Source organism: Heterodontus francisci, chromosome 5, assembly GCF_036365525.1.
Source record: "Heterodontus francisci isolate sHetFra1 chromosome 5, sHetFra1.hap1, whole genome shotgun sequence".
NCBI classification, from domain to species: domain Eukaryota; kingdom Metazoa; phylum Chordata; class Chondrichthyes; order Heterodontiformes; family Heterodontidae; genus Heterodontus; species Heterodontus francisci.
Window position 1 is genome coordinate 6,247,015 of NC_090375.1, and position 12,280 is coordinate 6,259,294.

General features: G+C 46.6%; 1 protein-coding gene across 10 annotated transcripts in view; it reads right to left on the reverse strand.

Moving 5' to 3' along the window:
- LOC137369700 (anion exchange protein 2-like) overlaps positions 1–12,280 on the reverse strand; it is a 405,213-nt gene that overhangs the window by 207,510 nt on the left and 185,423 nt on the right. The gene's annotated exons all lie outside the window — the stretch shown is intronic.

Consider the following 12,280-nt stretch of genomic DNA (forward strand, 5'->3'; position numbering starts at 1 on the left):
ACCCTTCACCTCCACTCTATTCAGGCTCCTTACAATTTTGTACATTTCAATCAAATCTCCCCTCAGCCTTTTCTGCTCCAAGGAGAACAACCCCAGCCTATCCAATCATTCCTCATAGCTGCATTTTTCCAGTCCTGGCAACATCCTCGTAAACCTCCTCTGTACCCTCTCTAATGCATTTACATCCTTTCTGTAATGAGGTGACCAGAACTGCACACACTACTCAAGTTGTGGCCTAACCAATGAGTTATACAGTTCCAGCATAACCTCCCTGCTCTTATATTCTATACCTTGACTAATAAAGGAAAGGATTCCATATGCCTTTTTAACCACCCCTTCTACACAGCCTGCTTCAGTATCTGAGGAGTCGCCAATGGTGCTGAACATTGTGCAATCATCAGCGAACATCCCCACTTCTGACCTTATGAGTGAAGGAAGGTCATTGATGAAGCAGCTTGGGCCTAGAACACTACCCTGAGGAACTCCTGCAGTGATGTCCTGGAACTCAGATGATTGACCTCCAACAACTACAACCATCTTTCTTTGCGCTAGGTATGACTCCAACCAGAGAAGAGTTTCCCCCTGATTCCCATTGACCTCAGATTTGCTAGGGATCCTTGATACCATAGTCAAATGCTGCCTTGATGTCAAGGGCAGTCACTCTCACCCCACATCGAGTTCAGCTTCTTTGTCCATGTTTGAACCAAGGCTGTAATGTAGTCAGGAGCTGAGTGGCCCTGGCGGAACACAAACTGAGCATCACTGAGCAGGTTATTGCTAAGAAAGTGCCGCTTGATAGCACTGTCGATGACACCTTCCATCACTTTACTGCTGATTGAATCTAGACTCTTGGGGCGGTAATTGGCCGGGTTGAATTTGTGTACAGGCCATACCTGGGAAACTTTCCACATTGCAGGGTAGATGCGAGTGTTGTAGCTGTACTGGAACAGCTTGGCTAGGGGCATGGCAAATTCTGGAGCGAGGGCTTCAGTACTATTGCCGGAATATTGTCAGGGCCCATAGCCTTTGCAGTATCCAGTGCCTTCAGTTGTTTCTTGTAATCACGCGGAGTGAATCGAATTGGCTGAAGACTGGCATCTGAGAGGCTGGGGACTTCAGGAGGAGGCCAAGATGGATCATCCGCTCAGCACTTCTGGCTGAAGATTGTTGGTCAGTGAATGAGATTCCACAGCCCTCTGGGATAGGGAATTCCAAAGATTCAGCACCCTCTGTGAGAAAAAATTTCCTGCTAATTTCAGTCTTAAATGGCCTGCCCCTTATTCTGAGATTATGTTCCCTGGTTCTAGACTCAACAGCCAGGGGAAACATCCTATCTACATCCACCCTGTCATATCCTGTAAGAATTTTGTAAGCTTTGTAGATCACCTCTGATTCTTCGAAACTCTAGAGAATACAGGCCCTGTTTCCTCAGTCTCTCCTCATAAAACAATCCTGCCATCCCAGGGATTAGTCTGGTGAACCTTCGTTGCACTCCCTCTATGGCAAGTATATCCTTCTTTAAACTGTACCCAATACTCCAGGTGCAGTCTCACCAAGGCTCTGCACATTTGCAGCAAGACATCTTTACGCCTGTACTCAAATCCTCTTGCAGTGAAGGCCAACAGACCATTTGCCTTCATAATTGTTTGCTGCACCTGTATGCTAGCTTTTAGTGACTCATGAACAAGGACATCCAGGTCCCTTTGGACATCAGCACTTCTCAACCTCTTACCATTTAAGAAATACTCTGCCTTTCTGTTTTTCATACCAAAGCCGATCACTTCACATTTTTCCACATTATATTCCATTTATCATGTTCTTGGTCACTCACTTAGTCTGTCTAAATCCCCTTCAAGCCTCTTTGCATCCTCCTTACAACTCACATTGCCACCTAGTTTTATCTCATCAGTAAACCTGGAAATATTACATTTAATCCCCACATCCAAGTCACTAATATAGATTGTGAATAGCTGAGTCCCAAGCATTGATCCTTGCAGTACCCCACTAGTTACAGCCTGCCAACCTGAGAATGACCTGTTTATTCCAACTCTCTGTTTTCTGTCCATTTCTCAATCCATGCCAGTATATTACCCCCACCAATCCCATCTGCCCTTATTTTGTTTCTTATCAAAAGCCTCTGAAGATCCAAATACACCACATCCACTGCTTCTAAAGGCCTGCTACCCGACCTGAACCCGATGGGGCCAGACGACATGTGTCGGGTTCCGGTCGGGCCCCTCTTCCGAGTCGGGCTTTCGGGCTTGGGTCGGGTTGGGACGAGTCCAGGTTGGTCCGGGTCGGTTCGAACACACACGGTCAGTGCTCTGCTGGTAAGTATTGAAATTAAAAAACTTACCTGAGCTGGGAGTCCGGGACGAAACTGAGTCTGCGCAGTGAGTGACGTCACTATGACATCATCACGCATGCGCTGCAGCTTCCTGGAGCTTCCCAGTTGGAAATTAAGTAAAGAGATGGTCAAGTCAGGGTCGGGTCCGCTGTGGTTCGGTCGGGTTCGGGTCGGGTTCTTTTTCCCAACCTGAGCAGGCCTTTAACCAGTTCCCCTTATCTATTCTGCTAATTACATCCACAAAAAACTCCAACAGGTTTATTAAATATGATTTCCCTTTCATAAATCAATGTTGACTCTACGCAATCCTATCATTATTTTCTAAGTGTCCAGTTCTCACATCCTTTATAATAGATTCGAACATTTTTCCTACTATTGATGTCAGGTCTGTCGTTGCCCCGTTTTCTCTCTCCCGCATTTCTTAAATAATGGGGTTACATTTGCTACCTTGCAATCCTCAGGAACCGCTCCAGAATCTATAGAATTTTGGAAGGTGATCACCAATGCATCCACTATCTCTACAGTCACCTCTTTCAACACTCTGGGATGTAGATCATCAGGTCCAGGGGATTTATCAACTTTCAGTGCCATTAATACCTTCTGTACTACTTTTTTAATAATAGTAATTTCTTTCAGTTTCCCATTCTTGCTAGTCCCTTGGTTCCCTAGTATTTCTGGGAGATTTTTTTGTATCTTTCTCCGTCAAGACAGACAAAAAGTAGTTGTTTAGTTTCTCTGCCATTTCCTTATTCCCCATTACAAACTCTTCGGCCTCTTCATGTAATGGGCCCACATTTGTCTTTGCAAATCTTTTCCTTTTTGCATATATGGAAATTTTTACGGTTTTTATGCTTCTCACAAGTTGACTTTCATATTCTATTTTCCCTTTCTTTATTAATTTCTTGGTCTTCCTTTGCTGAATTCTAAAATGCTCCCAATACTCAGGCCTACTACTTTTTTGGTAACTTTATAAGCCTCTTCTTTTGATCTAATAGTCTTTAACTTCTCTTGTTAGCCATGGGTGGATCACCTTTCCTGTTAGGTTTTTGTGTCGAAGGGATGTAAATTTGTTGTAAACTATATATTAATTCTTTAAATGCTAACCATTGCCTGTCTACCGTTATACCTTTTAATAAATCACAGCAAATCCTGCACCCCCCCACACCAGATATCTGAGCAGACATTTTATTATTGCCTGGAAGTCATAAACTTTCTGCATTGTCGAAGCAAAAGGTAAGTGGAGGCATTGCTATGATGTTTAGAAAACATCTTCTATTCACGTCTCAATCTACTCCTCTCCGAGAGATGCTGACTGTAGTCAGCAGTCAGGTAAACACCTGTGCTCCATTAGTAAACCCCCACTCTCTGGAAGCCTCCAGCTCCCATGTGGTAAACACCCCCACTTTGTCTGCTTCGTACATCTGCCGCCAAAACCAGGCTGACCACAGATGTTAGAGGAGGGAGCAGCCGGGAACAGCGAGCCGTAGATCACCAGAGAAGGAATGGAGAGATAGTCTGACGTTTACATAGAGGTCAAGCATCTCGCAGACACGACAGATACACCTTGAATGACTTTAAAGAGCGGTCCTGCTGTTCCATAGGCAAAGTGTTGCAAAGAAAGATCCCACAAACAACAAAAATCTAATGAATATATAAACTGATCAATGGATTAATATTGACTGCAAAGAAAACATTATTCTTCAATAAATAATGACATGGGATTAAAGGCCAGATGGGTCTCATTTCAATGTCTCACCCAACGACAGCATCTCCGACAGTGCAGCACTCCCTCAGTACTGACCCTCCGACAGTGCAGCGCTCCCTCAGTACTGACCCTCCGACAGTGCAGCACTCCCTCAGTACTGACCTTCCGACAGTGCAGCACTCCCTCAGTACTGACCCTCCGACAGTGCAGCACTCCCTCAGTACTGACCCCCCGACAGTGCAGCGCTCCCTCAGTACTGACCTTCCGACAGTGCGGCGCTCCCTCAGTACTGACCCTCCGACAGTGCGGCACTCCCTCAGTACTGACCCTCCGACAGTGCAGCACTCCCTCAATACTGACCCTACGACATTGTGGCACTCCCTCAATACTGACCCTCCAACAGTGAAGCGCCCCCTCAGTACTGACCCTCCGACAGTGCAGCACTCCCTCAATACTGACCCTCCGACAGTGCAGCACTCCCTCAGTACTGACCCTCCGACAGTGCAGCACTCCCTCAATACTGACCCTCCGACAGTGCAGCGCTCCCTCAGTACTGACCCTTCGTCGATGACTGATGAAAACTCATCAACCTGAATCATTGACTCTTTTTCTCTCCACAGATGCTGCCAGACTTGTTGAGTCTTTCCAACATTTTCTACTCTCTTTTAAAGACTGAATGAGCATGAGAGGGCTCTGAGCTCCCTCTTGCTGAAAGATGACTGCTGTTCAGAATCATTAGAGCACAGAAAGAGGCTATTTGGCCCACTGTGGCCGTGCTGTCTCCCAAAGGAGCAAATTACCTCGTGCCACACCCCTGCCTTCTCTCTGTAGCACTGCACATTCTTCCTTTTCAGATAACAATCCAATTCCCTCATGAATGCCTGAATTGAACCTGCCTCCACCACACACTCAGGCATTGCAATCCAGATCCTGACCACTCGCTGCGTCACGTTGCCATTGCTTCTTTTGCCAATTATCTTAAATATGTGCCCTCTTGTTCTTGATCCTTCCACTATAACTATAGCTCGATTCATAAGTCTGTCATGCGGTACTTTATCAAATGCTTTTTGGGAGTCCATGTACTCATCAACAACATTACCCTGATCAACCTTCTCTGTTACCTCATTAAAAAACTCCAGCAAGTTAGTGAAACACGATTTGCCCTTCACAGATCCGTGCTGGCTTTCCCTAATTAACCGGTATTTGTCCAAGGAACTATTAATATTGTCCCGAAGTAGAGTCATTTATGGCACAGAAGGAGGCCATTTGTCCCATCGGGTCCATGCTGGCTCTCCATGGAGTGATGCAGTCAGCCCCACTCTGCAGCTCGATCCGCATAGCCCTGCAAGTCTATTTCTCTCAGAACAGACCCAACATTGAGTCTGCAAACATTGGGCAGGATTTAGTGGAACCAAAGCACCAGGCCGGAAAAGCAGTGGGAACCGCCCCGCTCTGTTTAATGCTGCCTGACCAATGAACAGCCCGGCACCAGGATACCCAGCCTTTAAAGACGGGGATCCCACCTCCAAGAGCTGAGGGCCAGCAGTGCCACCAGGAGCAGTTGCCACTGCTGGTACCACAGGAAGCCTTGGAACTAGGCCAAGTGCTGGTAAGTGAGGCGGGGTTGTTCCGGCAGACCCCAACAATGGGGAGGAAAGGAAGATGGGCATCGAGTGCAGGAGGTGCGGGGTTCAGGGAGGTGGGTGGCATTCCACGGGGGCCCTCTGTGGGCCAAAGATTGTCCACAGAGGAGCCAACCCCCTCAAGCCCGCAGAGAGGTCGCCTCATTTTACTGGGCAACCTCCATGCCGCTGGTGTAATTCCAGGGTGGCAGGGAGAGGCCCTTAAGTGGCTGATAATGGGGCTCAATTGGCCACTGGACTGGAAGATAAACTGACTGGCCTACAATTGCTGGGCTTATCTTTACACCCTTTTTTGAACAAGGATGTAATATTTGTAATTCTCCAGTCCTCTGGCACCACCCAAGACTAAGGAAAACTGGAACATTATGGCCAATGCCACCACAATTTCCACTCTCACTTCCTTCAGTATCTTTGGGCGCATCTCATCCGGCCCTGGTGCCTTACCAACTTTAAGTACAGACAGCCTATCCAGTATCTCCTCCTTATCAATTACCTCCTCTTTCACCATGACCTGCGCAGCATCTTCTCCCTTGGTAAAGACAGATGCAAAGTATTAATTTAATAGCTCAGCCATGCCCCTTGTCTTCATGCGTAAATCCCCTTGTTGGTTCCTAAGTGGCCCTGATCCTCCATAGCGGGGAGGCGGTGCCGTAGGCGTAGCGGTATTGTCACTGGACTAGTAACCCAGAGTCCCAGGGTATTGCTCTGGGGACATGGGTTCGAATCCCACCACAGCAGAAGGTGGAATTTGAATTTAATTAATAAATCTGGAATTAAAAGCTAGTCTAATGATGGCCATGAAACCATTGTCAATTGTTGTAAAAACCCATCTGGTTCACTAATGTCCTTTAGGGAAGGAAATCTGCTGTCCTTACCTGGTCTGGCCTACATGTGACTCCAGACCCACAGCAATGTGGCTGATTCCTACATGCCCTCTGAAGTGGCCTAGCAAGCCACTCAGTTGTATCTAACTGCTAGCACTGTGGGTGTACCGGCCCCACATGGACTGCAGTGGTTCAAGAAGGCAGCTCACCACCACCTTCTCAAGGGCAATTAGGGATGGGCAATAAATGCTGGCCTGGCCAGTGACACCCACATCCCATGAATGAATAAAAAAAAATCTACGACTTTTTTACTTTTAATATGCCTATAAAAGACTTTGGGATGCCCTTCTATATTAGCTGCCAGTCTCTTTTCAAACTCTCTTTTGCTTCTCTCATTTGCTTTTTCACTTCCCCTCTGAACCTTCTATATTCAGCCTGGTTCTTGGTTGTATTATCCACCTGACATCTTTTTCTTCTTCATCTTAGTCTTCGTTATCCAGGGAGCTCTGGATTTGTTTGCCCTACTTTTCCCCTTTGTGGAAATATAACTTGACTGTGCCCGGACTATCTCTTCTTTAAAGGCAGTCCATTGCTCAGTTACAGTTTTGCTTGTCAACCATTGATTCCAATTTAGGAACATATGAGCAGGAGAAAGCCATTCAGCCCGTCGAGCCTACTCCCACATTCAAATAAATCATGGCTGATCATCTACCTCAATGCCACTTTCCTGCACTATCCCTTGACTTTAGTATCCAGATATCCACCAATTTCTGTCTTGAACATTCTTAATGATTGAGCTTTCACAGCCCTCTGGGGTACAGAATTTCAAAGATTCACCACCCTCTGAGTAAAGAAATTCCTCATCTCAGTCTTAAATGGCCTGCCTCTTATTCTGAGACTGTGTCCCCTGGTTCTAGACTCACCAGCCACGGGAAACATCCTATCCACATCTACCCTGTCACGCCCTGTAAGAAATTTGTAAGTTTCAATGAGATCACCTCTCATTCTTCCAGAGAATACAGGCCCAGCTTCATCAAACTCTCCTCATAAGATAATCCTACCATCCCAGTCTGGTGAACCTCCGTGGCACTCCCTCTATGGCAAGTACATCCTTCCTCAGATTTTCTTCTTGGCATTTCTTTGCTGATGTAAATTTTCAGAAGGTTGTAGTCATCGCTTGCAGGCCTAGTGGCTAGTCAGGCCTATCCATGAGCGGCAGATTCTCCCACAGCGGGTACGTGAAGGTGTAGTCGCTGCTGGGGGCAATTGGATCTATCCTTCTCCTCCTTTTCTCTTTCATGATGGTTCTTTGCTCAGTCTCAAAGATGTCTGTAGCCCTCCTGATGTAGCATCTCCAGGCATCACGATCTATGGCCTGTGCTTCCCACTGGCGATGGTCAATGTGGCACACAGAGAGGGACTACTTCAGAGAGTCCTTGAAACGTCTGCATGGGGCCCCTCTGTTCCTTTACCAGTGGTCAGCTCTCCATACAACACGATCTTGGACAGGTGACTCTTGTCCATCTGGGCAACGTGACCTGCCCAACGCAGTTGGCTTTGTAGGAGGATGGCCTCGATGTTGGTGGTGTTGGCTGTTTTCAGGACTTCAATGTTTGTGATGCGGTCCTGCCAGAGGATCTTGAGGATGCTGTGGAGGCAGTGCTGATGGAAGCACTCTCAAAGGCGTACATGATGGCAGTATAGGACCCATGACTCAGCGCCATACAGAAGGGCGGTGAGGACTATGGATCTGTACACTTTGAGTTTGGTCTGTGCTCTGAGGCTGTAGTTGCTCCACACTCGTTCGTGCAGTCTGCCGAATGCTTGGTGGTCTATATTCTTCTTGGGGTGCAGGCTGATGCAGGACTTCAGTTTTCTTTAAACTGATTTTTAGTCTGAAGAGTTGTGCCACCTCGGAAAAATGTGTTGCTATACGTTGCAGGTCTGACTGACTGTGGGCCAGGAGAGCGCAGGCATTGGCGAAAATAAGTTCACGGATGAGTTTTTCTTGTGTCTTTGTGCAAGCCTGAAGGCGCCTGGGTTTAAAAAGGCCTCCAACAGTCCAGAAGCGTACATTAGCTCCCTCCTTAAAGTCTTTTGTTGCCTGCTGCAGCATCATGTTGAAAAAGATGGTGAATAAAGTCAGGGCCAGCACACATCCCTGCTTCCTGCCAAGTGCACAGTGCATGAGACTGCCATCAATCGCATTCAACAACAGCCTGTCAAAGAAGAACTGGATGAGAGCCCAACTCTGGAGGAAACTGTGACCAACATCAACCAGATGAAGAACAACAAAGCCCCCGGAGTCAATGGAATTCCACCCGAAGGGTCCCACCCTATACACAAAGCTCCATGAGTTTTTCACGGCCTGCTGGGAACAGGGCAGGATTCCATGGGATCTTCGTGGTGTCGTTATCACCTTGTACGAAAACAAAGGAGAAAAATCAGACTGCTCCAACTACTGTGGGATGACCCTCCTTTCTATTGCTGGGCCTGTTCTTGGGCTTAGGTTTGAAGTGGAAGTTCAGCTTTGAACGAACAAGCCAGTGGTCTGTATGACAGTCAGCACTGGGCATGACTCTCGTATGCAGGACATCCTTTGGATGTAATCTCAGGTTCCAGTGTTTATGGTGGGGATGCATCCATGTGGTCTTGAAGCGATCTTTTTGTTGAAGGAAGGTGTTGGTGGTGGACAGCTGCTTTGCTGCACAGAGTTCCAAGAGTAAACGTCCGTTTTCCTTAGTTTCCAACTCCATGGTTTCCGAGCATTCCCTTCCATGCCAGGCGGTCACGGCCCATTCTGGCATTAAAATCGCCAAAGTCGACAATTTTGTCCTTGGGAGGGGCGTTCTGGATGAGTTCATGGAGATCTGTGTAGAACTTATCTTTGTCAGCTGGGTTAGTCTTCAGGGTTGGAGCATAAACACTGATGAGGGTTACATACTGCTGGTCTTGGAGGGGCAGGTGCAGGGACATGATGCATTCAGAGTGGTCGATTAGGAGATTTGAAAGTTTAGTGGTGATAGTCTTCTACATCAAAGAGGCGTTGTTCACCTTGAGGTCTACCTGACCAATAGAGGGTGTAGCCAGCAATGTGTTCTTTGCAATTGCAGCAAGACATCTTTACTCCTGTACTCAAATTTCCTTGCAATGAAGGCCAACATACCATTTGCCTTCCTAACTGCTTGCTGCACCTGCATGTTAGCTTTTAGTGACTCATGAACAAGGACACCCAGGTCCCTTTGGACACCAACTTCTCACCATTTAATAAATACTCTGCCTTTCTGTTTTTTCTACCAAAGTGGATCATTTCACCATTATTCACATTATATTCCATCTGCCATGTTCTTGCCCATTCACTTAGCCTGTCCAAGTCTCCTTGAAGCCCCTTGCATCCTCCTCACAACTTACATTACCACCTAGTTTAGTGTCATCAGCAAATCTGGAAATATTACAATTGGTCCCCACATCCAAATCATTTATACAGACTTTGAACAGCCGTGACCCCAGCACTGGTGCTTACGGTACCCAACTCGTAACAGAAGGCCATCCTGAGAATGATTTATTCGGGCTAGATAAGGAAGTTGTCTTTCACCCAGTTAATTATCCTTACTCTGGATTGTTCCTTGTCCTTTTCCATAGCCAACCTATACCTTATTATACAATGATCACTGTCACCTAATTGCTCCCCTACTGACACTTGATCCACTTGGCCAAGAACCAGGTCTAACAGTGTCTGCTTTCCCGTTGTACTAGCAACATACTGCTGGAAAATTCTCCTGAATACACTATAGGAACTCTTGCCCCTCTCTGCCCTTTACACGACTACTATCCCAGTCTATATTCAGATAATTAAAGTTCCCCATTATAACCACTCTATAATTCCTGCACCTCTCTGTAATTTCCTTGCAAATTTGTCCCTGCACATTTTTCCAGCTGGTTGGTAGCCTATAGACTACACTGAGCAATGTAATTGTACCATTTTTGTTCCTCAGCTCTAGCCAAATAGATGTTGTTCTTGACCCCTCTGGGAAATCCTTTCTCTCCATCACGGCAATGTTCTCCTTAATCAAAACTGCCACCCCGCCCCTTTTCCTTCCTTTCCTGAACACCTTGTATCCAGGAATATTTAGCACCCAGTCCTGCCCTTCTTTGAGCCAGATCTCTGTTCTCGCCACAACATATTATCAAATGGCTATCTGTGTCTGCAGCTCACCAACCTTATTTGCCACATTCTGTGCATTCGCATACATGCTCAGTAACCCTCATTTAGACTTTTTACTTTCCCTCTTACTCTAACCCCACCTAATACTTTACTATTTCCTACTCTAGCACAATCTGCCTCTCCCAATTCTCCGTGCACCTTCGTGTTCCTCTCTCATATCATCTACAGGTTCCCATGCCCCTGCCAAGTTAGTTTAAAAACTCAAGTGTTAACAAATCACCCTGCAAGGAAATTTGTCCAGGCTCTGTTCAGGTGCAACCCGTCTGACCTGTACACATCCCAATGTCCCAGGAATCTAAAGCCCTTCTGCCTGCACCAATTTTCCAGCCATGCATTCATCTGCTCTATCCGCCTATTACTATACTCACTTGCTCGTGGTACAGGGAGTAGAATTTCATAGATTTGTTACAGCACAGGAGGCCACCATTTGGCCCATCGTGTCGGATCAGCTCTGCGAATGAGCAATTAATCCGGAGATTACTATTTTTGAGGTCCTGCTTGCTAATTTCTTACCAAGCTCCTTAAACACTGACTACAGGAACACATCCGTCTTCCTACCTATGTTAGTAGCTGGCTCTGAAATATCCGTTAGCAGCGCGTGCCCGGGCTCTATGAGCTGAAGGTGGTCGGAACATTGCTACCAATTCCTCTCAAAATCACAAATAATAGCTTTTTGTGATAACCGCTTTTATCACCAGAGATTTAACCTGACAAACCCTCCCGTCCCTGGAACGGGCTGCTTTGTTATGTCAAGTTACTAATGACCGATACCGTCCCCATTTATTTAAGGACATGGTGCAACATCCAACACCACGGGATACCCATTAACAAGACGCAGCTCCAGCAAAACCTACACCTGCACCACACTGCAAATATTTGCAGAAGATGCCCTTAACAGCACTAAGTGAGCAAACAGCTGTTCCTGAGCAACAAGAGTCCTTGCAGAAACAGGGGGAGGGGCACAGTCACCTTCTCATGCACCTGAAGGTTCAGTGGCTGACAGTAACCTACAAAGTAGGAAGGTCTCAGCTCTGAAGGACGATGAAGCCTCAAGGTACGTCATCCATCGGATTGTTAAAACACAGCATCGCTGTTATACAAAAGAAAGGCTTGCATTTCTGTAGCGCCTTTCACAACCTCAGGCCATCCCAAAGTGCTTTACGGCCAATTAAGTACATCTGGAAGTATAGTCACTGATGTAATGTAGGAAAAGCAACAGCCAACCTGCACACAGCAAGCTCCTACAAACAGCAATGTTATAATGACTCTTAGTGATGTGGATTGAGGAATAAATATTGGCCAGGACATCGGGGAAATCGTCTTTGAAACAGTGTCCTGGGATCTTTCATTTCAAAACTGAGAGGGCAGACAGGGCGACGGTTTTACGCCTCATCCAAACGACGGCACCTCCAACAGTGCAGCGTTCCCTCAGAACTGCACTGGGAATGTCAGTGTGGATTTTGTGTTCAAATCCCTGGAGTGGGACTTGAACCCACAACCTCTAACGCTTAAGCGAGTGTGCCACCCATGACACAG